The sequence below is a fragment of the Rhipicephalus microplus genome, chromosome X (assembly GCF_043290135.1).
Source record: "Rhipicephalus microplus isolate Deutch F79 chromosome X, USDA_Rmic, whole genome shotgun sequence".
Lineage (NCBI taxonomy): Eukaryota > Metazoa > Arthropoda > Arachnida > Ixodida > Ixodidae > Rhipicephalus > Rhipicephalus microplus.
The window spans coordinates 274760465-274787983 of NC_134710.1; the positions used below are offsets into that span (position 1 = coordinate 274760465).

The 27519-nt window shown below is 42.7% G+C and overlaps 1 protein-coding gene across 9 annotated transcripts in view; it reads right to left on the reverse strand.

Moving 5' to 3' along the window:
* Nucleotides 1-27519, reverse strand: part of tst (superkiller complex helicase subunit twister) — a 220426-nt gene that overhangs the window by 161526 nt on the left and 31381 nt on the right. The gene's annotated exons all lie outside the window — the stretch shown is intronic.

Sequence of the window (27519 nt, forward strand, 5' to 3'; positions counted from 1 at the left end):
TCCGTGAACGGTGCATCCGGCGGTGATACAACAAACTGGCGATTAGATGAACAAAAAGTAAGCATCTTACGTACTTCGTCGGCAGCCTCCCCTGATTTTCTATGTGGATTGCCACCTTTTTGGGCGTGTTTACAGGGCACCGCCCTACTTGCACGTTGCACGAAATGCATTAGTCCAACTGCGGCCACCCCTGCATGTTTGGATAATGCTTGCTGAAGCCAGTGACTCGCCAACCCATACTGGCGACTACGACTCCTCAGTGCCTCAACATTCCAGCATGACTTCCGCGATTTCTCCTCCGTCGTTCGCAAACTCCGGGCACTCCTCCCGTACCTAGGGCTAAATAGCATCATGTCTTTTAGGTGTACGTCGACATCGCTGCCAGAAACACTGCCCAGCCCACTCACCGAAAGAGTCTACTATTTTACTAGAAGTTGAGGGCCTTGATGTCTACTGGACACAGACTAGGAAATGCACAGGACCAGGCGGAAAGCGAAGACGGAACTCGGGACGAAGGCACGCAGGATTGCAGCACTCGCACTACTAGAGAACCATTTCAAGGCTCCAAGCTATGAAGTCCTAGAGCGTCTCTACTTCAAAATGCGCAAGCAAATACTGGGGGAATCGTGCAGTTACTGACCAAGTTTCTGCTTCACAGGCAATGATGAACAAATGCAACTTCGGCGCCTACACCAATTCCATGGTACATGATCAGCTGTTCAGCAGAACAACCGCACAATATGTACGAAGATAACTCTTGCAACTGGGTTCTACCCTTAGTTTACAGCATGCAATTGAAATTACGAAGGAAGAGGAGCATACCGAACTTGAAATGCAGGGATTCGCAAACACAATGGTTGAGAAGATCGAATTACATCCAGGTTCACAAGATGGCCACCAATAACAAAAGTATGGCCGATCGCCTCCCCGACAAAACTCGGCAGGAAGCCAACATGGCCGTGGGCATCATGACTCCCATCCTACTACATCAAATTTTTCAAGCCACCAGAATAGACCATACCAATCTGAATTGGGTGTCTGCTACAGATGCAGATCTCGATGCCTGCGAGATCTCGATGCTACAGATGCCTGCGAGAAACAAGGTCACTACCGAGCTGTATGCCGCTCATCAAATGTCAGCACATCTCAACAACACGTAACAAACAGTTGCAATTTTAAACATTGATGAGCGCTCCAGCCATCCTTTGCCGTTGAAGATTACTGTTCAAGTAGGTAAGGTCAACATTCCTTTTCTTATTGACACTGGTGCGACCGTACCATTGCTTAACTTACAAGATTTTAAATAGCACTTTTTGGGGACCAGACTACTTGACTCATACGTTGTTTTTCAAGACTATTTGCAAACATGCATTCCCAACCTCGGATATTTCTCTACAAATGTCCGGTACAATGATACCACTGCTGCTGTCACATTTTACATGACGAAAGAGGGTTCTTCACTTTTTGGGTTGGATGTCATTCGAAGCCTCCACATAACCATCGACGGTGCAACATTGTCCTGCTCACAAGTTTCAGGTTCAGACACCCCAAGAATTCCTGCTAATGCTCCTTTTGAATTACATCACCTCTTCACCCAGGAACTCGGACAGGTGAAAAGCGACATGCACGAAGTGAAACGCCATCCCGGTGTGCAGCCACTCGCTGCCAAACTTCGCAGATTGCCATTACTGCTTCGACAACAAGTCTCCGATGAACTTTCTCATCTTGAAAGATCAGGTGTCATCGAACTAGTTTCAGCATCAGATTGGGTCTCTCCACTAGTCGTGGTGAAGAAAAACAACAGTTCCTAAAGACTTTGTGTGGACTTGTGTGAACCAAACAAAGCTATCTTGGTTGATGGATTTCCTCTACCCCACATCAAAGAACTTCCCCAGCAATTTACAGGAGCTGTTTACTTTTCAAAGCTAGATCTTGCATCAGCACACCATCAGGTTAACTTGTCAGAATCAAGTAGAGGCTTAACTACCTTTGTAACACATGATAGTTTATTCAGATTCCATAGAGTTTGCTTTGGGCTAGCATTTGCCCCTGCTGTTTTTCAGAAAATGATGTCAGACATTTTGAAAGATTGCTCTGGAGTGCTGTGTTACTTAGATGATATTTTAATCTGGGGTCAAACGCGTGCTGAGCATAATGCTAATTTAAAAGTTGTACTAAGATGCATAAGCAACACAGAAACAAAACTGAACGACAAATGTGTGTTTGCCATCAAGCTAATTCAATTTTTAGTCCACAATATCAGTGCTAAAGAATTGTTTCCTCTTGAATCCAAAGCGCATGCTATTGTTAATGCACCTGCACTTGCAGATTCTAAAACTTTGCATTCATTTCTTGGTCTCACTGGCTATCATTCAAAGTTCATTCCACATTATGTTGATGTTGTTGAACTACTGTGTTCCATGTTGCATAAAGGCCAAACATTCAATTGGTTCAAGGAAGCCAATTTGGCTTTCAACAATATCAAAGTTAGCTGCAAACCCAATCATTCAACTCTTTGATGAGAAGCTTCCAATAGTCATTACGACTGATGTGTCCAACATACGATTGGGTGCCGTGTTTCTACAACTCAAAGGTGACCAGTTAATTACAACTGCTTTTGCTTCGAGAACTTTGTCTCCTGCTAAACGCAGACACTTTGCTGGTGAGCGCAAAGCCCTAGCCTCCCTCTTTGCTTGTGAGAAATAGCATGTGTACTAATGGGGTAGACATTTTACATTATGCACTGATCATCAAGCTCTTGTTACATTACTTTCTGCTGGATCAGAGGGCTGATACCCATTATGCATTTCATGCTGGTGTGCCAGACTATTATACAGCTTCACTGTACAGTACTGCAACGGTTCCCATAATGTTATGGCGGATGCACTTTTTCGTTTACCTTTACAGCCTCCAGTCTGCCCCAGAGCTGGAAAAAGAAATAATCCCTTTCATTACTCCTTGCATAAGCAAAGCTGACTAACAGGCAGCAACTGCTGAAGATGCTACATAGCAGCATGTGCTTGCATTCATTGCTAATGGCTAGTCAGATAAGAAATCTCTGCCACCAGAGCTAATGCCCTACTTTGCAGTCAGATTTCAGCTGTCCTGTGTAGAAAACTTGGTTTTCCGTGCAGATAGAGTCACCATTCCTACATCAGTGTGTAAAAGACTTGTGAAATTGGCTCATGAAAGCCACCCAGAAATTGTCAGGACAAAGCAACGACTTAGAGCAGTGGTTCTCAAATGGGGGTCCGCGGACCTCAGGGGGTCCGTGAAGCTATTTTTATGATCTGCGAGACCCTCACTTTTCTTTGAGCGTGACTGTGCCACGTATTGATGAACTGTCAAAAATGAAGCGATGTGGCACATTTATTGATGTTTTCGGTAGCAATAAAAGGCCCCTGTTTCACGCTTCAGTTGTGTCAATTTACCTACGCACCCCCCCCTCCCTCCCTCCTCTCTGCTGCAAGGGGTCCTCCATCACTTCCACCAGTCCACAAGGGGACCCCCGACACATCCATGGTTGAGAACCACTGGCTTGGAAAAAGTTACTAGTGGCCTGGCTTAGATAGTCAAGTTGAACATAGTGTTCGCAACTGCATTGTACAAACAGCTGATAAATCTGCTAAACCTGCTTTTACATTTCTCCAGCCTGTTCCGTGGTCAAGCAAACCATGGGAAAAGCTAGGCATGAACATTGTTGGTCTACTTGAACGTGCTCCGTACGACTGCAGATTTGCAATTACATAAGTTGACAACCACTATAGGTGGCTGGAAGTTTGTTTTACTCTTGCAGTCACTTTCGAAGCGGTAATTACATTCTTGACAGCATTTTTCAGTAGGAAATGCTTCCCTGAAGCAGTTATTAAGGACAACGTCCCTCAGTTTAAGTCGCAACTACTTGAAGCTTTCCTCTCAGACAGAGGCATTCAGCATCTTTGCTCATTGAACTACTATCCACAACCCAACGGCCAAGTTGAACGTTTCAACAGAGTTCTGAAAGAGCAAATTCAGCTCGCTCAACTTGAATGCGCCCACTGAAACATGCTGTCACAGAGTACTTAGGCACGTATCACCTTATGCCTCAAGCTACTACAGGCTTTTCACCTGCACAACTTTTGCATAATCACCAACTGCGTTCTCGAATCGACATTGCAGGGTTACACGCAAAATGTTCTGCTCCTCTGCAGACGTTGGATTCTGTGAGAACATGAGTATTCCATAACCAACGGACAACTAAGCAATGCGTTGATTTAAAACGAGGAGCTAAACCTCCTAAGATACAGGTGGGCCACAGAGTTAAAGTTCGTCTTCCAGGCAAGCAAATTAAGTACAAGAGTCCATATACAATTACTAGTCAACTTGGACTGAATTCATTCAGCCTGAGTGATGGCAATGTATAGAATGTTTCAAAGCTTGTATTGGTTCATGCCGAGCACAACTCAACTTTACAGCAGAATTCGCTTCCTTTACCTAATTCTTCATTCATGCAACAGAATTACTCTCCCCTCTTCATGTGTTCTTCTGCAACATCCCAGTTTGTGACACTTCCACAAACCGCCTTACAGGCACCTTCAAGAGCAACAGCTGAGGTGCCCAGCCCCAGTGCAGATTTTTTCGAAGGGGGGAAAAGATGTCTCGGGTACGGATGTACCATGTACGAACCCTCCAGAATCACTACCGCGTTTGCTCTCCTACTATGAGCATGTAGGTGAGCCCCAAGGCTCAATATCTTCTGAGATGGATAAGGCTCCATCGATGAATCCTTCACCTCATTCTCCTGCATGCCTTCATCCCAAGCGACGCTGTAAAAAACCGGCGCACTACAAGGATTATGTTCCTTGAGCATACTCCCACATTCCTATAAGTGATAACCACTGTATAATGTTGTTTCATTTTACAATTTCCTGCAAGATATTTTCAATGGTTATGCCAAATTCTCAAGTGCACCAAAGATTTATTGCATGTTTACTAGTCTATACCTTACGCATGTTACTATATGTCAAAGTTTCAGTGCCTTGCCACTGTATAATATTCGAAATAACTGTGATTGTATACTGTGGTGCTAGTTCTGTATAATTCATCCATGTTCTCTTGTATAAGTAAGCAAGAGTTTAAGTCTTCTCTCCTTTCTAGGTGGAGATAATGTGTGTGTGTTGCATCTTTCTAAATGTCTCGTCTTTTTTTTGCGCAGATAAATCGGTCTAAATAATCATGAACCAACTCGCCCAAGCAACAGTTTCAGTGGGGATGATGTGGTGGCGGGTATTTCATGTCTTAAATTGAAAAATGCTAATCTCGAAGTCATGGACCTCTGATTAGTTTCGGTTTCGCGGGATGTGTCCCAAAGCGCCATACAACGGCTATATTGTGTAACCACTGCTACACATTGACATGTACTCTCTGAATAAAGAGCCGCCACCCTGTTCTCGGCTTAGCGGGATGCTCCTTACAGCATTTCAACGCTAACACGCCCATTGTCTCCATTGGATGGTGCACCCGACGGCGATACAACATGATACCAATTGGCAGGTTAGCACTTGGAAAAGTGATTGCACCAGTACAAGTATAACAGCTATCGCCACTACCTTTGGATGGATGGTACCTGCAAGGATCTATTATATCCGACATCCGCTCCCCATCAAGTTCATTGCGAGTGACGAATCTGAACTGGGGAACTGCGATGTATTATCATTGATGCCGTTGCATCTTGATGCCATTGGGATTGATGAAGCCTGTTCATGAACCCTAAAGAGTGACCACCAATCTGCATTGCAGCAAGGGATTTCCAAAAAAATTATCATAATCAATTCGACAACCCTGTCATCAGCATTAGAACTTAAGAGGCTGAGACGGCAGGTGAGCAGATCGAGGATCATCTTGGCCAAATGCGTCACTGGTATCAGCAGCCGCATCATGGTGATTCTACACTTGCACAACTTGAGAAGCAGCGAAAGGCTGGCTAGATCTTCGAGGGCTTTGCAATCTACTAATAGGACGAGCTTTGTGCAAGCATTCTGTCACTTGATCTGCCAGACAAGAAAATTATCTGACCTTACACATGTGATTAAAATTGTCACCTAATATTTTTTTCATGCTTTCCTGTATTTATATGTATATATATTATACTTAATTTCTTCAATAAAATTTTCAGTGGGCAGTCAGCACTGGTCCTCATGTCACGTTCCTTCGTCCTGTGTTTGTGCTGTTTTTTCAGCCCTTGCACAACTAGTTCCAGAATGGCAACATTTTGTGTGACTACCATGACGAGGGTGGTTCGTTTTCAGATTTTTCACACCGCTTCAATATCCAGCATGTCAAGAGCTCCCTATACTGCATCAGAGCCAGTCCCAGGGATGTGAAGAGGTGCGATAACCCCAAATCAACTACTGCAATGCACAGGCACTGCCCGAAACCAAGTGAGCAGCATGCTGGCTTTTGCACACTCTCCGCCAATTGCAAAAGCCCGCTCCGGCATGTTTTGACCAAACAGCACAGAAGCAATGAAATGAGGGTAATACGTAGTTCCTTCAGTAGCGACATCAACGAAGTGGAGGACTACTTGGTGCACCTCAATGGTTGAGACTTCATGCCTCAGTATCAGCTCGTGGTAGTCAGTGGAGAGGACACGTCGATGGTTCCATTGGATTGATTGATATGTGAGGTTTAACGTCCCCAAACCACCATATGATTATGAGAGACGCCGTAGTGGAGGGCTCCGGAAATTTCGACCACCTGTGGTTCTTTAACGTGCACCCAAATCTGAGCACACGGGCCTACAACATTTCCGCCACCATATGGTTCCACTGGAGAACTCACATGAGGCTTCCAAGCTTCTCATCTCCACACACAGACTGGGAGAAAGGTGCATAAAAATTTTGCAAGTCATACTTAAAGGAGACGGAAACAGTTGTTTACCAATCAAAGGCATAGACTAGAGCAGGTGTCTCAAACTCAACACAGCTAATGGGCCACAGTCAAGAAATTTAATCCCTCAAGGGTCGGGACAGTGAAGAAGGTTAAACAAAAAGAGCGGAGGGCATGTTGTTTGAACTAAATGTCACCCAATACTGCCATTTAAGAACGCATTTTTGCATATATCATAAATAGATTATTTAAAAGAGGCATTTGGCATCAGGATCTTAGAAGCATATATAGACTTATCTCCAGAATGACTGTTATCTAAACGCTGATTGTGAAATGAACAGATATTGTTCTGCGACCTTGTTTTAACACATAGTGACCACATGGTGTGCCTCACAAAAATAATGCTTGAGGCCAGCCCTGTCTCTGCAACTTACCCAAACAAGTATTGTCTATAGGAATAGGCAAGTAAATAGTGTAAATACCATTTAGCAAACACGCAAACATTTTATTACTTGTGTACACACAGGCCACAAGCTAAACATTCGTGGGCCCCATGCAGCCGTGTTTTTGAGACCCCTGCCCTAAAGAACCTGGAATATTTCGAAGAAATAGTTAGCTCAGTGGACAAACTGTTCCACAGCTTACCCAAGGTCTCGAGCCCGTGAAACTGCCAAGTGCTTCCCAACATAAAGAGGGTGATTTGCATGGTCACTAATGCGGCACACGTCAACAAGAACAATGAGGATATTGTTGCCGAGAAGCCCATAGACTTACATCAGCCTGCTGCAGTTTATCAACTGCCTTAACCCTATAAGCTTCATGATCACAGACAAACTGCTGAAATTGTATCACTACCCTCGGCTCATTTGGGAGAGCATTAGTCCCTGAAGACATCTTGAGAGCAAGCCCGACGAGCTCGAGCATTTGATCACATCCCATTTTCTATTCTACTTGGAAGTCCCAACATCTAGCTGCCCCAGCATGCTTCCACCTTGGGGCTTCCAAATGCACTTGAATTGCAAAGCAAGACTCTTCATCGCAATCGCCTCACAACTGAACTGTGCAAAAGGTGCAAGCAAGTACATTACTGTTGCGGTCACTTTACCGCTCAAGCTGCACCTTCAAAGCATACAATTCGCATTGGTCCCCCTGGGAGGACATAGAAAACAGTGCAGAATGGAACAACCTGGCACATTCCAGACGCTATTGAAGAAGAGAAAAAGGCAGTGGCATCTAAGAAACAGGGGCGCACAACCACGGCTGGGGCAGCAGCTTGCCTGTAGTATTGAGAATAAATGGAAGTCTCTCTTTTATGCAATGGGAACCAGTCACTTAGCAACACACACACAATGAAGAAGCAAGCACTGGCAATAGCCACGGGAATGAATCCAAAACATGGACACCTCACTTCGTCAAGTACGGAATGCTAGACACTCATGTGCTTATATTCAGGTGCAATTTACAGGGACACCAAAGAGAAACAATGACTTGGTTTGGATGGACAAATTGCATTCTGAAAATTCTAATGCCATTTGTTTCACAACCATAAGCCCATTATTAATGGAGAAAATCAAGGTTTAAATTTCATTTTTAGCTTTTGCATCCAAATCTTGGCACATGACATAAAAAATTTCAAAATATATTTTTCACACTTTCGTAACATTCGCTCAATAAAGTTTTCTGAAACTTTGTATGCTAGGTGTATAGCACCCAAAGATCACAACGTACTCCATTTTTATCAAGGAGAAGCTACGTAGGACCCAGTAGACGCCTTTAAAATCTATGATGGTATTTGGCGCGGGAATTTCAAGGTAGAGCCTCCAGCTACATTTTCTCTTCGCATGTTTTCTCGCTTAGCAAGCATTATGTCACAGTAAGAGTGGCATTATCCGCAGTGTTAAATCATGCTTTACTAATATGCGAAAAATCACCTTGCTCTTTAGAGTCTCTTTAAAGAACACGAGGTGGCCAGAACTTCTTAAGTCCTCCACAACGGCATTTATTATGATCATATTGTGGTTTTGGGAGTTAAAACACCAACAAATATTATGAACACTGGAAATAAATGCATAATAAAAAATACATATATAAAACATATATTGCATAATGTCGGTTTTCAATCCGAATACCAGATGATGTCATAAAAAGGTAACCAGTTTGCAAAGCTTGTAAAGGTCACCTTTTTTTTCTCTAATATTCACATAACTGCAGCCCACAAATCACAATTACAGTTAAGGCAGGACTCTTGTGAAAGCTTCTCAAGCTCATCCAGCTCCATTTAGATGAATAAGATAATGGTTTGCACTTGAGGAACTTCTGGCGTTTCACTATGGCCGGCATTTTTTTTTTCCTGGTTTCACAGATTACAAAGCCCTTGTCCATAGTGGAAGGTGGCCAAAATATACTTTGCAAACCTATGACCCATAGGCACAAACCTGTTTGACTTCTAGGATACGTATAAACAAAATTCTCCAGTTATGCAGCATGTTAGTGATCTTTTTTTTCCCTATCTTGAAGAATCTAATCATTACATCATCAAACATGCAGATTGCAACACCAGCATAAAGTTCAGTTTTCTTCTCTGCCTTCGTAGTAATAATAAGTACTGTATTTTTTTTCTAACAAACACATCCCATAGGCTTTCTGTCAGAGTCAAATCATATGCCATTCCCAAACTGACGACTCGTTAAACATAACAAACCACATGATAGGAAGGTGTTACACTCTTGTAACACAAGATGAAAGTCCAGCAGCACTTCAGTAAGACATCAAGCTTAGACCTTTGCAACACATAGGGGAGCCCCCGGTTGTGTTTCTGTGCAGTCGCAGCTAACACTCTTAGAAAAGCATTAGCTGCAGCCTTGTGATGAGGGCATGTGGGCTCTCCCACCACTGGATGAGGCTAACAAATTCTAATTCCAAGTTCCCTTCTATGCTGTGTAAGAATTACTGGTAACACATCTGTAAGGGCTTGTGAGTGTGTCTCTGTTCCTCTTGAGTAGCTAATGTGGTAGCTCAGTGCCAATGTTATTACGAAACTGAGCTCAAGGTTGGGATTTTGTTAGTCGAAATGCTTGTGTGTTTAAATTTAAGTGCATGCTAAATAGCCGAAGTAGTCAAAATTAATGTGGACTGGGTTCACCTTGTAATAGTATAAGGGTTTCAGCATGTAAAAGCCCATAATTTATTTTTCATTTGATATTCATTCAAAGTATTTTTAAGTAGTTTATGAAGCCTGACAGTAGCTACCATTAACCTACCCACCATGGTGGGTAAGTGGTGGCTTTCCCATCTATAAATGTTGGTGCTTCCCCTGCCAACACACCACTCATACATCTGTACAACAAACCAGTGCAGAATGCAAGCATCTGCCTCTCTGCAGAATAGCACCTGTTACTACTGTGATGAAACGTTGGGGAAGGAGGAACGAAATGCATATGTAGGTTTTGCTCTCCTTCACAGCTGCTTGTCTCACATAAGCAGTGAGACCCCTTCTGGATGGGTCCAATAATCTCGCAGTCTTACACACAAGTCTTATGGTAAGAAGTGCCAACAAAGCCACTTAAGACTTTCATCATAAATATCCTAACACTAGCCATGCCATAATATTCAACTCTTCCAAAAAGAATTATATGACAAACCCAGAGTTCCACCATCGGCCATCATGTAAAGTCACATTCAATATAAACCGCAACTTGTTCGAAGTGGTGCCACTGCCCCTGTTCGAAGTGGTGCCATTGCTACATGTAAAGATAGATCCAGAGAGAGATGCAGATGCCCTGACCACACCCTAATTTTTTTAAATGTACAAGCCATGTATGGGTGTTGATGCCTCATGCTCATCTTTGGGTATATCCCTGACTACACAGCAATGACATAAGAAAAACAGGTGAATTGCACACTGTTCTGATTACTCATATTTCGTAAGCCACGTTAAATTTTGACCTTTTCATTGTGCAGGCTGGTGTCCCTTCAACCATGGGAGTGTATTGCAGTTCATACCGAGTGGGACTGTACTTCCCAATATTCATTCCAAATTACTGAACCTTGTTTTAATAAAGATATATACAACATTGAAATATTTTTGCTAACTTTAACATATTCATTATGAGCATATAATTGTGACCAGCTGTAAGAAACAATTGAGATCCGCACAGTTATATCCCACAATTTATGGAATTTCTGATTGTTACATTACAGTTCAATTGTTACACCATGTTCCAAGTCTAAGCTTTAGTTAACCTTGCCATGTTTACTCAAATAATTACCAAGGACGAGTTCTACTTATCTAGAGCACAGTACCGCTGCTTTAAAAAAGAAAGAATATGTGCAAACATGTCTTTATTCAGTCAACAAAAAGGGTAAACAATAATTATATCTAGCATATTAACAAATATCTAAGCCTGGCACCAAATGCAAAACTGGCAGACACTGTAATTGAAGGCCCTTTTTTATATCCCGATATATGGTTAATCTGTTGCAAAAGAAATTACTAGGCTTGTATAAATAGTGAATTTTAGGTTCAAAGTGAATAATGATTTTAGTCTTTTGAATCAAATTCGAATACTATATATCACATATTATAAAGAAAAATGAGCATACTTTTCTTGACCTAACAACCAGCACATCATTCTTTTTTTTTTAATTGAAACATGGCATGCTATTTGTTTTGGTTCAAATAATGTGGAAACAACTTTGAATAGTAGCAGAATTTGACTTTCAACAGAATGCAAGTGATAACTTTCAAAATAAGTTGGATATTAAATTTCTTACACTTGGAGCATACAAGCCAGTATAGCAAGCTTTTAAACTTAAAAATTAATTAATCAATGTGAGGGTAATATGTGCATTTAACCTTGTAGTGGGGCTTTGTGGTAGTGCATATTTCTTTTGGATAGGTGTTTTCAAGGCTTAACCCTACTTCACTGCAGTGAAACTACCTTTAGAGGTGATTACATGCAAACTAATATACATTCAGATAAGTGCTTTCACGGCTTAGAATCTCTCTATTGCAGTGAAACCACTTTTACAAAGGATTATAAACAGACTAATCTAGCTTAATTCTTTAATTTCAGCCATTTTCAATAACTTAAGTTCGAATACTGTAATAATCATTCTAATATTCCCACAAGCTTTTATATTACACATCAAGACAGGCATGGAAGCTAACATAAGAGGGCACAGTCTGCTCATGCAGATATTCCAGTGAATTGAACAACAGTACACAAAGAGCTGGTGGCCAAGCATGTGGACTAATAGTGTCACTCTAGTACCAAGATATGCTTCTGCTGGGGAAAAAAAAGCGGAGCAGGGTAACCTCGAAGTAGCATGACAATGTACACTGCAAGATTACGGTACCTGATACTAATTATTTTTTATGTTTTACGTCCAAAGATCCCAATATTATGTGGAACACCACAGTGAAGGGCTCCGAAAATTTGAACCCCCCTGGTGTTCTGAATCCCCATCAAAACAAGACCGCCCGCCACAATCAGGATTGGATCCCACAACCTTCAAGTCGGCGATTGAGCACCAGAACGCCTAGATCATCATGGTGGGGTATGTTAATGGTAGCTACTATCAGGCTTCAAAAACTACTTAAAAATACTTTGAATTAACATCAGACGAAAAATAAATTATGGGCTTTTACACGCCGAAACCCTTATACGGTTTCAAGGTGAACCCAGTCCACATTAATTTTGACTACTTCGTCTATTTGGCATGCACTTATATTTAAACACACAAGCATTTCTGAATTTCAACCGTGCCAAATGTGGCTAGCACAGGCACAACCAAACTCCCAACCTTGAGCTCAGCAGTGTAAAAACATTAGAACTGAGCTACCACAAGCCCTTGTAGATTGTGTTACCAGTAGTTCTTACACAGCATAGAAGAGAACTTGGGATTAGGATTTATTTGCCTCAATCAGTGAATATGTTTGCATCAACAATAACCAATTCTAAACAGATGAAGTAGAGTGCTACTAAAAGCAATACTTCTTTGGGCACAAATTAAACTGAGTCACATTCTTGCTGCAAGATAGCAGTACTTGTAGTGCAGGGTTATCTTCAGAGGGGCCGAAGGTTCATCAACCCCCTCCATTTTATGTCAATGGGGCAGACATTGCGCCTCCCGCCCCCTCACCCCAGTGCGCACACCTACGCTTGGAGCCTTGAATTGAGCACTGAACGTGTAAAAACCTACTAAGCAGTTGCACTTAAATTACTGAGTCACGTCAAATTCTATATACAGATTAACAGGCTTTAAATATATCAGCATTTATAACCCTATTTATGTATGAGCCCAACTGCTAAACAATCTGATTTCTCTCATTTGTTTTAATGTTGACAACTAAGAAGTAATGACTAATTCAAAATACTGCATATTCTCAAGTAAGGGCCACAGCCTTTTTGTTAAGGTCTGGGTTTCTGTGTCACACACATAAATGAAAAGTAAATAGGTGTGTCTGTGCATTAAAGAACAGTCAGGGTTACAGCCACAAGCTGCAAATACAAGTCTTTATTTTAGTCAATCTTTTTTTAGTCAATCTTTTTGTTTTAGTCAATCTTTTTTTTTTTTTTTTTGTCAATCTCTGTTACTGGAAGTGGCCTCACAGCTGAAGCACCTGGAGACTGGTTCAAAGGAAGCGGGTTCTTCAAAGATAAGTCTGACTGACGACTCAGGTCTAAGCTGCACATGCACCAAGTCCCATGACTGCATAGGCAGGGAAAGAAGGAAAGACTCCCTGATCAAGAGCACAAAATTCAGGCAATTAAGAAAATGAGGTACTTTCACGGGTGATAGCAAAAAACGCAAGTTTCATATGACTTGACACTGAAGAAAGGCACATGACAAATGGCACTAGGCAAAGGCACACATAAAGCAGAAGCCACCCATGCGGGAAACACTACAGACAATTACAGATAAACATGCACACATGCACAAAAAAGCATACCATGATAAACAAGCAAGATCATGCATTTGTTTGAATGTGTACGAAAGAACATAAGAATGTACATGCATTTTGTTTCCACACAGAAGCAAGTAAAACATAAGAAAAGTGGCACATATGCTGACAACACACAGTTGTCACGGCAACATGACATATCCCAAACTGTCTCACAATTGCAGCAGAACAAGCACTGCATCCCAGCAGCCCTCATGTTTTCAAAATAGAAAGAGGAGACGGCAATACAAGCATAATTTCTGAACTACTTCTTGCATAATCCATCCCAGAAATTGGGTGCATATTTTGAAAGGACCCATAAAGTGATCTTTTATAACATTTTTTTCAGGGTTCCAACATAACTGCATGTTTTTTAAAAGACATGATTAAAAAATATAATTCCTGATGCTACTTTTTCCTATTTATTAACAACATATTATTATGAGCTATTTTATGAGTAGTGGGCAGATTATAGGCAAAGGTCTATTTGTTTCTGCCCATCAGGGTCCCACCTTCTGGTGAATAAGCATGAATTATAAGTTAAGAGGTAGCTTACTATTAATTATAGTGTCAATAATTGCCCATTTCTGTCACTTGGGCCTATATATTGCCGCGAAATTTTGCCTGCATTCAAACAACGCACCCATCCCCGCGCCCCCAGGGACATACATGTGCGCCGTCTAGTGTTGCGCAGAGACGACAATGATGGCACGAGCATCCAGCTGGACCCGGCTGATGTGCGCAATGTACTCGGGACTTCTCTTGAAGAGAAAGAAGAAGGTGGAAATCCTTGTTGTTCGGCTGTCACGTTCTACGACCATAGTTCCTTTGAGTTGTGGGCACAGGTTTGCCCTTTAATAAATACGTTTTATTATACCCCCGAGTCCGTCAACATCGTTAGAATATGTCTTCGTATTGTTTTTAGCATCTGAAGATAACTTTTTATTAGCTAATTTTGTTTTGTAAGCACAATCAGTTAGTAATTACTTTTACAAAACCTGGCAGCATTGACTATCACTTTTGTTTACGGTGAAGCACCTGGTGACCTAGCCGGTAAGATCTAGTAGAAAAAGGCCAGTATATATTTGACGCCAGGTGTATGTAACTTGAAATGAGTGTTTACTTTTGTGATCAGCAAGGCCCTGTGAAGCCATGCTAATACCACATGCACTTAGTGTCTAATTCCTCGCAAGTAAATTTTGCCTAGTTTCTTGCCATGAAATCTGGCTAAACAAATTCATTACATTATATGTGTTGTGATCTGCAAACAGTTTGTAGTGCCTAATTCAGACCTCACCCCTCTTGAAAAAAAAAAAAAGAGAAAGTCCTATGTACCTGTTTTACGTGCACAAAACTAGCATTTCTCTATGCCTAAATATCCAACCTCTATTCATGAGCAAACTGCTCATGACACTTATTTCAACAGGCTATAAAACAGCCATGTGAGGACCTCAGTATGCCATTGCTTTCTTATAGTGGATAAGTTAACTTGCATTGTCTAATATGAAGGTAGGAGGGGAGGCACTTGTACCATAGTAGACTAGGAGAGGCACCTAAGTGTCACTCAGCCAAAACTCCCAGTATTTCACATCTTTTGAATTTCGGTCACATTGCACGAGGTGACAGCATGACTATTTCAAGCCTACTTTGGCACTTTACCCTGTGCGAAAGGATGCAGTAGGGTTAGGTAAGCTCAAGTTTTGGTTTGATGTCTTATCAACTGTCATACTATGGAAAAAAAAATTTTATCATTTGCAAATAGTTTTTGTCCTTTAAAACGGACTAATAGCACTGATTATCACATGCATAGTCACCTTAAGTGCATCATTCACTTGGTGTTTTTGTTATGATAAAACAACTTTTCAATCTTTTCATCCTCATATGGACATTTCAGTCTATATGAGAATGCGGCGTGAAGTGAACAGTTCCTTGACTGGAACCATAGAGAAAGGAAAACTGAAGAGAGAACCATTCATGCAAAGCTGCAAGTAAGCTAAGTGCTACGTTCATGAAGCCTTTACATGTCTGATATATACACAGCAACTCCTAGCAAAGGAGCAGCTAAACAGCCAGCTTCTTCTTCATTTCTCATTTAAAGGTCATCAGCTATTTCTGGTGCATTGTTAGCCAGCATGGGAAAATATAAAGTAAAATCTAAGATACTTTTGCGTAGTTTTTACCAGGAAAGCATGCAAAGCCCACTCTGTATGCCTTGTAGTAGAAACATGCAATGCCCAACTATTGTGTGCCTGGGTGCAAGTTGCATGTGGTGCGTACAGAAATGAGTGCCGCATTTTGTGCATACATATATATTAACTGCCTTCCTGATGCATCACTGATGCACATGATTTGTATGTGAAGCCCTTTGATGTGCGCAATACTACTTCTTGCTTTGTGCATCAGCTAACACCTGCATACTTTTATTTTTGATGTTTTACATGTAGTATGTAACATGCCCTAAAAGTATCGTGTTTTTCGAGACTGAGCAACTCACACAACTGAAGTGCCATCAATTTTCTTGTTACTGGACTAAAATTTCTAAATGTACTATGTGGTGCATGCACAGTGCGGGCTAGTTACTGTGCGCACGACAGAATTATCAAAATATATGTACCTTTATGGCCTCTAAATACACTAGAGTAATATCCCATATTTCACCGGGTGTTTACTTGGTTTATTGTATTTTAACGTCCCAAAGCAACTGCCGTAGTGAAGGGTTCCGGATAATTTTGATCGCCTGGAGTTCTTTAATGCACACTAACACCACACACTACAGGGGTTTTTAGCATTTTGCCTCCACCGAAATGTGACCACCACTGCTGGGGTCAAACACGAGTCTTTTAGGTTAGCAGCTAAGCATTGCATACGTTGAGCCACCATTGCAGCTCTTGCTATCGATGTAAATGTAGGTCAAATACGTACAAGTTAATATTGTAATGAACAATAGCTACTAAATTGGCTTTTAAAAATCATTCAGTGCCACATATACCCAATGTATACAGATAATTGCAAACTCCATCGAGAATTTTGGCAACAAGAAAGAAAAACCGACACCCAGCCACGGCCGGACTCAACTGCCTCCTCTGCTCCCCCTTAGGGCCTTCGCAATGTACCAAGAGCGATGACTTTTTCTTGACAAGCTGTTCGGTGGCTTGCTGAATTATGTCGCCACCACCTAACAATGTCTGCGGGCGCCTAGAGGCCGTACAGGCTGCTTTCAGCTAATATTATTTTAGAAGTATTTCCGACGCCAATAGGCGACATTTTTGTGCACACGTTCATCATACGTGTCAGTGGTTGTCCACGATGGAAGCATTAACTACACAATTCAGAAAGAGTCATTTTGCTGATTTTTGACCTGTTGTCATAGGTTCAAAAACATGCGCAGCTAGTCATGGAAACATGAGCCTACATATGAATCAGAGGTCATTGCTAGAAATCCTGTTTTGAAACTTGTGGAACTTGATACGGATGAAACAGTGAAGATGAAGAGAAACTTTAATAGGAAGCATGTTTACCCGCCGAACTTGGAAAATATGAATGTGCTACGGGCTATTCACATATTCTCCCCGCAAATGACCGCAGCGTAATGTTGACTTCAAGAGGACCAGTGAGGTGACCGGCTCTTTACAGTTTCAGCAAAGTGAGACCAACAATATTGTTTATGAAGCTGAAACAATGATTCGACATCTACGTCATGGTATGCAGAGGGAGTAACAAAAAGCCCATATGTCTCACGAAAACGACCACAGAATGCAGTGGCTGAAAAAAGGATTTCATCTGCTATTTTAGGAATGTGTAACAGCCTTCAATCGCCTCAGGGAAGGTAGAGTAGACAGACTAAACATGCCACCCCTTGCTGTTTATCTAGAAAGCAGCAGTGGAGATGACAAGGTGTTCTTGGGGAATCAAATAAGTTTTGACGACATATTTTAGGAGTTTAAGCATTCAGCCTTAGACATTATCATAAAGGGCACTCTTTGGACAGCTCAGGTCGGTGTGGTGCTCACGGGGTGTTTGATAGAATGGCTGTCACAGTTGCTTTTTATGATATTGTCAAAGGCATGGCTATACCTCTATATAGATGCACTTGAATGACAGACACTCAAACTTAAGAGCTCCCTACAGCAGGATATAACCACACAGCTGGGGGACATTAAAGCATGAGCTGCATTATAACATGAGCTGAGTTTGCTGAGGCAATCGTTTGGTTTGAGTAACAAAGGGTGCTCAATAGATGTGGGTGTTAGACTAACCTCCCCCTTTAATTTTTGTAGCATCATCTGCTACTAATGGCGTCAAGATGCTGTAAGCTGTTACATCCACATCATATCACACTACAATGTCTATTACTTGCATTGAAATTAAAGATTAAGCTTACAAATTTGAGATATTTTGCGTCCTGTAGCAGGGGTTACCAACATTTTCCTTGTATCCTGCTTGCCGGAGCAAGTCTATAAATGCGTGTCACAGAGGCGTGGAACGGTGAGTCACTAGCGCCACCACAGAGCTGTGGCGACAGGCACCAGCATCAGTCATTGCAAATGCCGTAAGGGGGAGCGGAGGAGCAGTCGAGCCCAGCCATGATCCAGCATCCCTTCTAACAGTTTATATGTAATGGAATTACTACGCAAAACACAATATGCAAGAATTGATGTCAAGGCAGTTCAAACATGGCACTGCAGGAACTTGATTTTTTTTTATTATATGGCACATTACCAGTACCTGTACTTTCAGGACTGTTGCACAAGTAACCTTCCTTGCAGAATTTCAGTCCACAACAGACTGGTAATGTCATTGTAATAAGGGTTGCAACGCAAGTGCTGGAAGAAAGGCAAACAGAAGGTGAGGAATGCAAGGCAAAGAGGACAACCCGAGCGCCTCTCCTTCTGTTTGCCTTTCTTCCAGCACTTTTGTGCTTGCACTGCAACCATTATTACAATGGAATTTAACCAACTAACCCAAATAGCTGTTTTTCTTCAATAGACTGGTAATGCTAAGAATGCTAAGTTTAGATTTCACTAAGCAAAGAATGTACAGCGTGCACCAAGTTTATGCCTTAGTATAAAATATATGAAAACACCAAAAGTGCCCCCCCCCCCCCCCTGGCTGTCAGCTGCTTTGTTTGCCTCATGGAGTTGTCTGCCCTCAAATCACTTCCTTCACGGCATTCATTGCTTAAATGCATTTGTATAAGTTAGGGACTCTCCACAACCTTTTTTACCTTCATGGTAGCAACTAAGAATACCAGCATTCAGCAATGGCTAATTACCATGCAAGCAAGGAGGTTCCGCCTTGAAACAGTATAATGGCAGAATTCTATGCAAAAATTGAGGCATTTCAATTCAAACTTCAATATTCAATGCAGTTGTTTACATAGGTGAGCTACAACAAATGTTCTACCTTACACTTGCATAGGTGTTGACAACATGTATGAATAATCATTTGAGGATTATTGTTTAGTCAAAGGAATGGTCAGTTCCCAAGCATATGACCACAGAGGTTAATTGCTAGAAGCACAAAGCTGACATATATAGCAATGTTAGCCATATCGGAAGAGTTGATTGAAAATAGCGAAGAGATGCTCTTGGTTGTACTTGCTATGAGCTATCAATCATGAGTCTGAATGTATTACCATTCTGCATAGTGTGCCATCTACTCCCACTGCTTGCCAACACCAGCATTATTATTACCTTTTTATTTGAGCGTGGAAAAGAGGGAGAGGGTGCTTTGATGAATGCGATACAGAGAGTCCAAATGGTATGTTTCAGGAGACTGTGCGAAAAGGCAGAGTACAAAATCACCTTGTCCTGGCCTAATGATAATAGATAAAAGTGCTCGCTGTGTGCAACCATGTAGCTTACTTGCTGCTCTAGCATAAGATAACCTTCTCCACTATCTACAAACGGTGAACACTGCTCGCAATTGATGACCAAGTTGTCTCGGTCCGTGCCAATCATTAACACCTATTTATGTAGTCTAATCTGCATACAGCCTGGTAGAACTTGAACTTTACTGTTCAAGGCTGTCTAAAAGGCTTTCTATATTATTAGAAGCATTGACCTTGTACTGTAAGGTCAATAATGTTTCTAACAATATGCAAAGCCATTTAGAACTCATCAAACTTCTAAAGCACAGCCTTTCAAAGACTTGTTGGGTTCAAAAAAAAATTGCACTGCCACCTGGTGCCTTCCAAAGAAACCCAAGAACTCCAGTGATGCGTGTGTCATGGTGTTTTGGACACCTCTCCTATTCTACCACCAAGGCCTGTGCCTGAACTACTTACTCCACATTTGGCTCTTTGAACAAGGTCTCCCGAGCGCTCCGCACAGTAATACAAACTCAAACAGAATGTTATTTCTGCACACCAAGAAAAACAAGTCTGCAAACTATTCGTTTCAATAACAAATAAATACAGGCACCCTTACACACACTAGCTTTCCACAACAGGGCATCTTACACAGTTCTCGAATTCACTTTGTGGTCTAAAGTTGAGAAATACTAAGGTCCAAAACGTGCGCCACAAAAAAGCACACTGAAAGGAGGCCAAGTGAAGTTTTGCATGAATTCCTCGATCAGAATGCTGTTTGAGAGATTTAGTGCTGTCAGTTGTTTATTCTTGAACATTTAATGAAGCTTTCAATGCCCAACTGGCACATGAATGCACGTCCTTTGAATATTATATATGAGCCCATTGAATCGTGATGCAGTCAAAAAGACATGCAGGTATTGAACCACCACACGTTATTGATTCACTGTTTACAGTAATGTACAAAATCCCTAATGGCTTAGCCAGCATGCTCTTCTTTTTGCTGAATCTTATGAATTAGTGCTCAGGAATATGGTTCAACGATACTTTAGCTCCTTTTATTATGTTATCTACAAGTCGCATAGATAACTGAAATTCTATTTACTGTCACATCATAAAATAATATATCGTACATCTCGATCAGCCAAGCTTTGTTATCAATTGTTACAACACACATTTTACCAACAGCATGTTGATATTTATAAGTATGCATAATTTATAAAGAAACCACCTTTAGCCACTAATGTAACGAATATCAAGCAACCCAAGGCATACTCTAAAGTTGTAACATGCAACACTGTGATTGGGAAGGCTGTAATGCACTACACACTGTTTAAAAAATAATGGCAGTTGTACACATGCAGGGAGCTCTCATGGAACTAATGCAGAAGGGCTATTGAGGAAGACTGTATGATGTCATTGAAGCTCAGCCTAGACTAAGCACTTGCAAGCGATGGCCAATGCAAAGCAGCAGCAACAGCAGCAATATCATTAACCTTTAAGTGTCGAATTTTTGACAAAAACTTTCCCAGATGGTCGAATTACTTTAATGTGGTTTTTGAATGCATGAAATGCGTAATGTAGAGAAAAAATTGTAAACAAAATTAGGAAGTTTTTTGGTGTCAGCATTACGAAGAACTGCAAAACACTCTATAGGATTTCAGAGTGTGGTATTCCTTGAGACACTGATCTATGCACAGTGCCTTATCGCCGTCTGCACACATAACACATGACTCCACTCTCATCTTGGAGTGACGAGTTGTGCTGGCAAACTCACGGAATCTTCTCTGCGTGTGACCGACTTGCACAAAGTAATTTCAGTAAGCAAGAAGATAAAAAGACACCTTACGAGTGTCGGTGATAAACAGGCTAAGAGCACCACCAACAAAAATATAAATCAACTTTCACCACCCCTGCAAAACAGTGTTGATAAAGATAAAAAGCGAGTTTTAAACACTTCTGTTGAAATGACTCGGTGAGACTATATATATATTATATATATATATATATATATATATATATATATATATATATATATATATATATATATATATATATATATATATATATATATATATATATATATATATATATATACAGGGCTTGCAAAGGTTTCTAAAGAACAATTCAACAATACTCAACGACTTTCCAGGACCTGTCAAAGGTTCTTCAAGGGCTAAAAGCGGCACGCAATGTTGAAATTTTTTACTTTAAGATTTTCAAAATTGATGCAGTTTTATAACACTTATAAAGTGCATGCATATTGCAATTAGAACACACATGTCTAGTCTGCACCTTAGCTCACTTTAGCTTCACTAGCTTCACCGCTTGCACAATAGGGAAGGAGCCAGCACCGAAGAGCTTTACGAGTCTCTCACTTCGTTTGTTCGTGGTTGACGCAATAAAACTAATTCCCGTGCAGATGATAGTTATAGCGCGAGAACAAAACGACAACACAGAGACAAGAAGGACACGAAAGACACGAGCGTTCATGTCTTTCGTGTCCTTCTTGTCTCTGTGTCGTCGTTTTGTTCTCGCGCTATAAATATCGTCATGCCATACCAACTAGCTCAAGCTGCCATACTCCCCGTGCAGTTTTAGAAAATTAAATTATATCAACTCACGCCTAATTACTGTTTCATAAATTGGGAGTTTGTCAGGTCAATGCCAATCCACACCTGCCAAGTTCAAGGATTCTGAATCTGGGAGATTTACGCAACGGGAAGAGGGGGAGGAGTGTCGCGCTGACTTATTTGCCCCCCTTTCTTTTTTGCACCAAAAGAAAAACATAGCGAAAAGAAAGGGGGGGGGGGGGGTCAGTAAACATCAGCGTAGCATGCTCTCATACCTGCTCGGAGTGGCCGAACACCCGAGGGTAGGGTTTCCGAACCACAGTAAAAGGAAAGTCTCAAAGGGGGTGAAATTAATTGCATCTCTGCCAATTTTCGTCATCAAAACAACTAGCAAAAGGTATTCCAAAAGGACTTGTTTTTGGGCGAGTTGGTGCTTACTTAGTGCAGATGGCTGAGGAGCAAAAAACATTTCATGAAACTGGAGGAGCAAAAGAGAAGAGCAGACCCAACTACCAACTGTTTAATGACAGTTTAAGAAACGCACAGGCAAAAAAGACATTTCCGCGCATGTGTGCACAGCCAATAAATGACGTACAGTGACATGGTCAAGGCAATACGATATCCAGAAAATGCATTTCTGTTGAATACAACATTATAGACGTTTCACTGATACAATTAGACTTTTTCTTTTCGATTAAAAAAAATGCTTCGAAGTGCCCTCTAGCTGTTTGTTTGCTACTCTTACCGAGAATCACCGCTTGCGCAAAGCATGGTTGCGCAAGCAATTTTGTCCGCAGCGCTTGTGGAAAGCAACGCCACTTTAACTTGTCGACCGCTGAACACATGTGCACTTTCGGAGTTCTGTCAGTTACATTGTCGCCACACATGATCAGGTCAAGAGCAACAGCAGTTCCTTTCACGACGGTTGTGGCAAACGATAACCGCAGTTATGGCATTGCGTGCGCTGGCCGCGGGCATACTTCCAAAGCTTCGAGCATCCTGCTCTTGGACTTCGTTCCACAGTTTCGGACTTAAGTTCATACGACCCGCCGCGAAGAGAAAAAGAGTGCAAAGCATCCTAACTTTAGCCCAATGAATGATTAGATGAACGCTTCCTAAATTTGTTTACAATAACATGCCATGGTTTCTCAAAAAAGCTGGACTGGATTGGGCTGCATTTTTGTCAATGCTGCCAGATCACGCACAGAAATTTAAATTTCTGAGAGGTTTTCCTGACAACCGTACAAACATGAAAACTGGTCGAAATCCAAAAGATTTAGCAGGTATGCCAATCTACCGCATAAAGGAGGCCGCAATGACGATTGGGATTGCTCAGGAAATTCAAGGGTTTTTAAGGATGGGAAAAAGTTCCAGGACTTTCAAGGGCCTATAAGATGCATTTTTCTAATTCAAGGGTATTCAAGGTTTTCAAGGACCTATACGTACCCTGTGTGTGTGTATGTGTGTGTGTGTATATATATATATATATATATATATATATATATATATATATATATATATATTGTCACGTGTGTCCCACGAGAAAGACGAAGGCGACAGTGCATACGCGCATCTACACGCTTTTATGCAGAATGCAATAAGAAAGACAAGGAACTCTCTGGCGCGCGGTAAATAAAAAGACCAACCCGCTGCTGCTTTCTCAGCGTCTTCAAATACGACCCCTGTCTTCACGTCACGACACTGGTGCCTCCCTCCCTCCATCCATAAATGGCATCGTCCTGATGCGCAGCCAAGGCGCTCTACTCATAGAAACGCACATATGCACCGGCACCCACAGGACAAACGAGAGTTAGCTGGACAAGTAGGGTTTCATACGGATGACATGCACGATCTCGGGTGAGTGGTTTCGGCGACTGGAACTGCAATCGCCATTGGGAATAACTTCGTAATTGATGTCGTTCAATTGTCGGGTGACTCGATATGGTCCGAAGTATCGTCCTAATAGCTTCTCTGAAAGTCCGTGTCGACGTATTGCGATCTAGACCCATACCTTGTCACCTGGTGTGTAGGTTACCAATTTATGTCGTAGGTCGTACCGTTTCGCATCTTTGTGTTGCTGGTGATAAATACGCAAGCGAGCTAGCTGTCAGGCTTCTTCGGCGCGCTGACAAAATTTTTCAGCGTCAGCATGAGTGTCGTCACATTCGTGCGGCAGCATAGCATCCAACGTTGTAGTGACTTCCCGCCCGTGTATTAAACTAAACGGCGTCATTTTGGTAGTTTCCTGCCGGGCGGTATTATAGGGCGAAGGTCACATAAAGCAAGATTTCATCCCAGTTCTTGTGTTCTTTGTCGACATACGTGCAGAGCATGTCTGCGAGGGTCTTATTAAGCCGCTCTGTTAGTCCGTTCGTTTGTGGATGGTACGCTGTTGTTCTCCGGTGAGCTGTACCGCTGAGCCTGAGAACCGACTCCAAAAGTTCTGCCATGAACGCAGTTCCTCTATCCATGATGAGAACTGTTGGAGCACCGTGCCGAAGGACGACGTTTTCTATAAAGAAATGAGCCGCTTCTGCTACTGTGGCCCTCGGCCTTCCGTCTACCGAGCCTCCAGTTGCTTCTGTTGCGGAAATCGTGCGCCACGAACTACAACAAGCCTTTCCTTTACCGGCACCACCACCTGAACCACGTCCATTGACCTATGCTGATGCCGTCCGCCGTCATCTGCCTGCCCCAGAAGAAGCACCCTTTCAGCCACGGCCCGTTACCTTGCCTTGGTGGCAGCAAGAACCTGTGCGGGGACCACCAGTACACAGAACCGACTTGTGGCGCACTGCCGACCGTCGACCCCTTTGTTTCCACTGTGGCAAACCAATCCACATCTCGCGCTACTGCCGTCATCAAGAAGCCCGGTTTGGAAACTTTTCTCGTCCCGCTTCATTTTATTTTGAAGACCCTCGTGGTCTCCCTCACCTACAAGAGGTCACACTTCCCCGAATCGCCAAAGCCATGCTGACGCCGTCAGAAACCGCTCCCCAAGCCCGTGCCAGGGAAACTAACTGCCGCGACCTCCAGGGGCAAGGTTGCCAATCGCCGAGACACCAAAAAGACCCCCTTGCCTCTACACAAAGACGACGTGACGACGGTGATGACGAAGACGACGACAACCACGAGTACTAATGCCAATGAGTTTGTACGTGCCGACCTTAGCGTTATTATAGACGGACACTGCGTAACAGCACTGGTTGACACTGGTGCTGACTTCTCTTTTATGAGACAAGAGCTCACCGACCGCGTTAAGAAGGTCAAGACGCCGTGGAGTGGGCCGAGCATAAGGAGTGCTGGTGGACAGCTAATCACGGCAACCGGTAAATCCACCGCTCGGCTCATAATCGGTAATTGGAGTTTCGTCGCCACTTTTGTCATTTTACCGCACTGTTGTAAGAGCTGATTTTGGGTATGGATTTTCTGCGAGAGTATGGTGCTGTCATCAACATTCCAGAACGTATCGTCACCTTTTCCGCCCATCCTTACGTCGGTGCTACCACTGAAGAACAACTGCAACGTTTACGTGCAGCCGATGATGTGATGCTCCTGCCGAGATCTTGCTGCCTTGTGTCGGTGTTATGTGAACGGCCGTGCCGTAATGAGGTGATAGCAGAGCGAATAGACACGCTATTGCTTACGCAAGGTGTTTCAATAGTGAGAGGGGTTGTGGCACTAACTGATGGGCGGGCAGAAGTGCTCCCTACCAACTTCAGCAACGAGCGTCGTCACATCCAGAAGGGCACCGCAATTGCCTACTACGACGACGTGGACCAAGCGAGAGATTACCTCGCTTTGCAGCCAGACGACGCGACCGTCCCAGCCTCGACACCTTTGTCTGTCAACATTTGCTCTACCCTGTCACCCTCCGATAAACACCGCCTACTAGAGCTGATACACCAGTTTAAATATTGTTTTTCGTGCACGTCGAAAGTCAAGCAAACACCACTGACCCTGCACCGAATCATTGTTAAAGAAAATACAAGACCGATCCGACAAAACCCATACCGTGTGGCTCCAAAAGAACGCGAGGAGATCCAAAAGCAAGTTCAGAGGATGCTCCAAGATGACGTAATACAGCCTTCCAAAAGTTCCTGGGCATCCCCCGTGATATTAGTTAAAAAGAAAGACGGCAGCTTGCATTTCTGTATAGATTACTGCAAGTTAAACCAAGTCACGAAAAAAGACGTCTACCCACTGCCACGCATAAATGACTCTCTTGATCGGCAGCGGCATGCACGCTATTTCTCATCGATAGACCTGCGAAGTTTGCTAGTGGCAAATAGAGGTCGACAAGAGAGACCGCGAGAAAACTGCCTTCGTGACGCCCAACGGTCTTTATGAATTTAAAGTGCTTCCATTCAGGTTATGCTCAGCGCTAGCCACTTTTCAGCGTCTAATGGACACTGTACAATCAGGACTGAAGTGGCACACATGCTTGGTCTATCTAGACGATGTTATTGTCTTCTCAGCTACATTTGAGGAACACCTAAGCCGATTATTCACAGTTTTACAAGCTATACGTTCAGCTGGCCTGACTTTAAAACCAGAGAACTGCCACTTTGGTTTTAGTGAACTTTGCTCTTAGGCCACGTGGTCAGCCACGAAGGTGTTCGACCTGACCCAGCAAAATCAAGGCTGTCGCAGTTTCCCGCACCGCATGACAAAAGAGCAGTGGGATGCATCTTAGGCCTCTGCGCTTATTACCGACAATTCATCTATTCACCAACTTTTCGTCTATTGTGGCGCCTTTGACGCGGCTCACACGAGAGGATGTCCCCTTTCTTTGGAGCGAAAAAGAACAAACTGCATTCAGTGAATTACCCCAACGCCTCCAAACACCTTCGGTTCTTGCACACTTTGACCAGGAAGAGCCAACAGCACTTCACACCGACGCAAGCAATGTAGGCCTGGGCGCCGTACTGATACAAAGGCAAGATAACTCCGAGAAAGTGATCGCCTATGCCAGCAGAGCTCTCTCTCACACAGAAGGGAACTACTAGACTACCGAGAAAGAGTGCCTCGCCGTGGTCTGGGCGGGTCTCAAATTTCGACCGTATCTGTAGGGCCGCTCATTCAAGGTCGTCAGCGATCACCACTCGCTTTGCTGGCTCACCAACTTGAAAGACCCATTCTACCGTTTAGCACGCTGGAGCCTTCGGCTTCAAGAGTTTGATATGACCATAATTTATAAATCAGGGAAGAAGGACACCGACGCAGACTGTCTCTCGCGCTCACCCGTCGAGCCTGCCGCTATTAATGACGAGTCTATGGACGCCGCATTCTTGGGAGTCATCAACGCGGCCACTATTTCGCAA